Below are 5,000 nucleotides of genomic sequence, written 5' to 3'. Positions count from 1 at the left end.
GATATTATAAACCTAACAAGAGATGAAGGCAAGTCGATTTGGTTGGTGAGAAACCAAAAATATCACTAAGTTCGGGACTTGGGTGCAAACCGAAAGTTAAAATGATGTCCCTGAACATGCATATAAGTTCGAGTATTGATATTATAAACCTAACAAGAGATGAAGGCAAGTCGAATTGGTTGGTCCAAAACCAAAAATATCACTAAGTTCGGGACTTGGGTACAAACCGAAAGTTAATATGATGTCCCTGAACATGCATATAAGTTCGAGTATTGATATTATAAACCTAACAAGAGATGAAGGCAAGTCGATTTGGTTGGTGAGAAACCAAAAATATCACTAAGTTCGGGACTTGGGTACAAACCGAAAGTTAATATGATGTCCCTGAACATGCATATAAGTTCGAGTATTGATATTATAAACCTAACAAGAGATGAAGGCAAGTCGAATTGGTTGGTAAGAAACCAAAAATATCTCTAAGTTCGGGACTTGTGCGCAAACCGAAAGTGAATATGATGTCCCTGAACATGCATATAAGTTCGAGTATTGATATTATAAACCTAACAAGAGATGAAGGCAAGTCGAATTGGTTGGTCCAAAACCAAAAATATCTCTAAGTTCGGGACTTGGGTACAAACCGAAAGTTAAAATGATGTCCCTGAACATGCATATAAGTTCGAGTATTGATATTATAAACCTAACAAGAGATGAAGGCAAGTCGAATTGGTTGGTCCGAAACCAAAAATATCACTAAGTTCGGGACTTGGGTGCAAACCGAAAGTTAAAATGATGTCCCTGAACATGCATATAAGTTCGAGTATTGATATTATAAACCTAACAAGAGATGAAGGCAAGTCGAATTGGTTGGTAAGAAACCAAAAATATCACTGAGTTCGGGACTTGTGCGCAAACCAAAAGTTAATATGATGTCCCTGAACATGCATATAAGTTCGAGCATTGATATTATAAACCTAACAAGAGATGAAGGCAAGTCGATTTGGTTGGTGAGAAACCAAAAATATCACTAAGTTCGGGACTTGGGTACAAACCGAAAGTTAAAATGATGTCCCTGAACATGCATATAAGTTCGAGTATTGATATTATAAACCTAACAAGAGATGAAGGCAAGTCGAATTGGTTGGTAAGAAACCAAAAATATCACTAAGTTCGGGACTTGGGTACAAACCGAAAGTTAAAATGATGTCCCTGAACATGCATATAAGTTCGAGTATTGATATTATAAACCTAACAAGAGATGAAGGCAAGTCGAATTGGTTGGTCCGAAACCAAAAATATCTCTAAGTACGGGACTTGGGTACAAACCGAAAGTTAAAATGATGTCCCTGAACATGCATATAAGTTCGAGTATTGATATTATAAACCTAACAAGAGATGAAGGCAAGTCGATTTGGTTGGTGAGAAACCAAAAATATCACTAAGTTCGGGACTTGGGTACAAACCGAAAGTTAAAATGATGTCCCTGAACATGCATATAAGTTCGAGTATTGATATTATAAACCTAACAAGAGATGAAGGCAAGTCGAATTGGTTGGTCCGAAACCAAAAATATCTCTAAGTTCGGGACTTGTGCGCAAACCGAAAGTTAATATGATGTCCCTGAACATGCATATAAGTTCGAGTATTGATATTATAAACCTAACAAGAGATGAAGGCAAGTCGAATTGGTTGGTCCGAAACCAAAAATATCTCTAAGTTCGGGACTTGGGAGCAAACCGAAAGTTAAAATGATGTCCCTGAACATGCATATAAGTTCGAGTATTGATATTATAAACCTAACAAGAGATGAAGGCAAGTCGAATTGGTTGGTCCAAAACCAAAAATATCACTAAGTTCGGGACTTGTGCGCAAACCGAAAGTTAAAATGATGTCCCTGAACATGCATATAAGTTCGAGTATTGATATTATAAACCTAACAAGAGATGAAGGCAAGTCGAATTGGTTGGTCCGAAACCAAAAATGTCTCTAAGTTCGGGACTTGGGTACAAACCGAAAGTGAATATGATGTCCCTGAACATGCATATAAGTTCGAGTATTGATATTATAAACCTAACAAGAGATGAAGGCAAGTCGAATTGGTTGGTCCGAAACCAAAAATATCTCTAAGTTCGGGACTTGGGTGCAAACCGAAAGTTAAAATGATGTCCCTGAACATGCATATAAGTTCGAGTATTGATATTATAAACCTAACAAGAGATGAAGGCAAGTCGAATTGGTTGGTCGGAAACCAAAAATATCACTAAGTTCGGGACTTGGGTACAAACCGAAAGTTAATATGATGTCCCTGAACATGCATATAAGTTCGAGTATTGATATTATAAACCTAACAAGAGATGAAGGCAAGTCGAATTGGTTGGTGAGAAACCAAAAATATCACTAAGTTCGGGACTTGGGTACAAACCGAAAGTTAAAATGATGTCCCTGAACATGCACATAAGTTCGAGTATTGATATTATAAACCTAACAAGAGATGAAGGCAAGTCGAATTGGTAAGTAAGAAACCAAAAATATCACTAAGTTCGGGACTTGGGTACAAACCGAAAGTGAATATGATGTCCCTGAACATGCATATAAGTTCGAGTATTGATATTATAAACCTAACAAGAGATGAAGGCAAGTCGAATTGGTTGGTCCGAAACCAAAAATATCTCTAAGTTCGGGACTTGGGTGCAAACCGAAAGTTAAAATGATGTCCCTGAACATGCATATAAGTTCGAGTATTGATATTATAAACCTAACAAGAGATGAAGGCAAGTCGAATTGGTTGGTCGGAAACCAAAAATATCACTAAGTTCGGGACTTGGGTACAAACCGAAAGTTAATATGATGTCCCTGAACATGCATATAAGTTCGAGTATTGATATTATAAACCTAACAAGAGATGAAGGCAAGTCGAATTGGTTGGTGAGAAACCAAAAATATCACTAAGTTCGGGACTTGGGTACAAACCGAAAGTTAAAATGATGTCCCTGAACATGCACATAAGTTCGAGTATTGATATTATAAACCTAACAAGAGATGAAGGCAAGTCGAATTGGTAAGTAAGAAACCAAAAATATCTCTAAGTTCGGGACTTGTGCGCAAACCAAAAGTTAATATGATGTCCCTGAACATGCACATAAGTTCGAGTATTGATATTATAAACCTAACAAGAGATGAAGGCAAGTCGAATTGGTTGGTCGGAAACCAAAAATATCACTAAGTTCGGGACTTGGGTACAAACCGAAAGTTAGAATGATGTCCCTGAACATGCATATAAGTTCGAGTATTGATATTATAAACCTAACAAGAGATGAAGGCAAGTCGAATTGGTTGGTCCGAAACCAAAAATATCTCTAAGTTCGGGACTTGGGTGCAAACCGAAAGTTAAAATGATGTCCCTGAACATGCATATAAGTTCGAGTATTGATATTATAAACCTAACAAGAGATGAAGGCAAGTCGAATTGGTTGGTAAGAAACCAAAAATATCACTGAGTTCGGGACTTGTGCGCAAACCAAAAGTTAATATGATGTCCCTGAACATGCATATAAGTTCGAGCATTGATATTATAAACCTAACAAGAGATGAAGGCAAGTCGATTTGGTTGGTGAGAAACCAAAAATATCACTAAGTTCGGGACTTGGGTACAAACCGAAAGTTAAAATGATGTCCCTGAACATGCATATAAGTTCGAGTATTGATATTATAAACCTAACAAGAGATGAAGGCAAGTCGAATTGGTTGGTAAGAAACCAAAAATATCACTAAGTTCGGGACTTGGGTACAAACCGAAAGTTAAAATGATGTCCCTGAACATGCATATAAGTTCGAGTATTGATATTATAAACCTAACAAGAGATGAAGGCAAGTCGAATTGGTTGGTCCGAAACCAAAAATATCTCTAAGTACGGGACTTGGGCACAAACCAAAACTATATACCAAGTGCCTGAAATGTCTATAAACCACACGAAGAACTCTTCACACACAGGTGCGCCTCATAACCTGGTTCAATGTATAAGACATTGGTTTCGGGGGATTTATTGAGAAGAAAATTTTTTTCTCTAACTTTGAGTAAAACTGTCTCAGAATACATATTTAACCACGAAAAGTGAACACCGACAGTAAATAGCAAAAGTCAACCGACCATCAAAGTTGTATGGCGGTGTAGGAGAAGAAAATCCAAGGTCGTTTAATTTAGGGACGTAAGACACGAAATCAAAATTTTGGTATAAAATCTAAAATAATCATCAGACAGTGGTCATCCAAGGCATATAAGAGTCGTCTAACGATGCTGAATGCAATAAGCAATAGCGACTTTTTAAAGATTTTTTTGGATTTTTGTCAAAATGTACCCTTCACAACTTGGTACAAGTCATAGGACATGGGTACCGGTATGACCGACGGAAGATTTTTGGACAAAAAATTTTTTTGCTCTAACTTTGAGTAAAACGGTCTCAGGATGCATTCTTAATCATGAAAAGTGATCTCCGACGGTAAATAGCAAAAGTCACCCGACCATCAAAGTTGCATGGCGGTGCAGGAGACGAAAATCCAAGGTCGTCTAATGTAGGGACGTAAGACACGAAATCAAAATTTTGGCATAAAAGCTAAAATAATCATCAGACAGTGGTCATCCAAGGCATATAAGAGTCGTCTAACGATGCTGAATGCAATAAGCAATAGCGACTTTTTAATGATTTTTTTGGATTTTTGTCAAAATTTACCCTTCACAACTTGGTACAAGTCATAGGACATGGGTACCGGTATGACCGACGGAAGATTTTTGGACAAAAAATTTTTTTGCTCTAACTTTGAGTAAAACGGTCTCAGGATGCATTATTAATCATGAAAAGTGATCTCCGACAGTAAATAGCGAAAGTTACCCGACCATCAAAGTTGCATGGCGGTGCAGGAGACGAAAATCCAAGGTCGTCTAATGTAGGGACGTAAGACACGAAATCAAAATTTTGGCATAAAATCTAAAATAATCATCAGACAGT

The sequence above is a fragment of the Anopheles maculipalpis genome (genome assembly GCF_943734695.1).
Source record: "Anopheles maculipalpis chromosome X unlocalized genomic scaffold, idAnoMacuDA_375_x X_unloc_59, whole genome shotgun sequence".
Classification (NCBI taxonomy): Eukaryota; Metazoa; Arthropoda; class Insecta; order Diptera; family Culicidae; genus Anopheles; species Anopheles maculipalpis.
The sequence above is the reverse complement of the archived record's forward strand: the minus strand, read 5'-3'. Positions refer to the sequence as shown.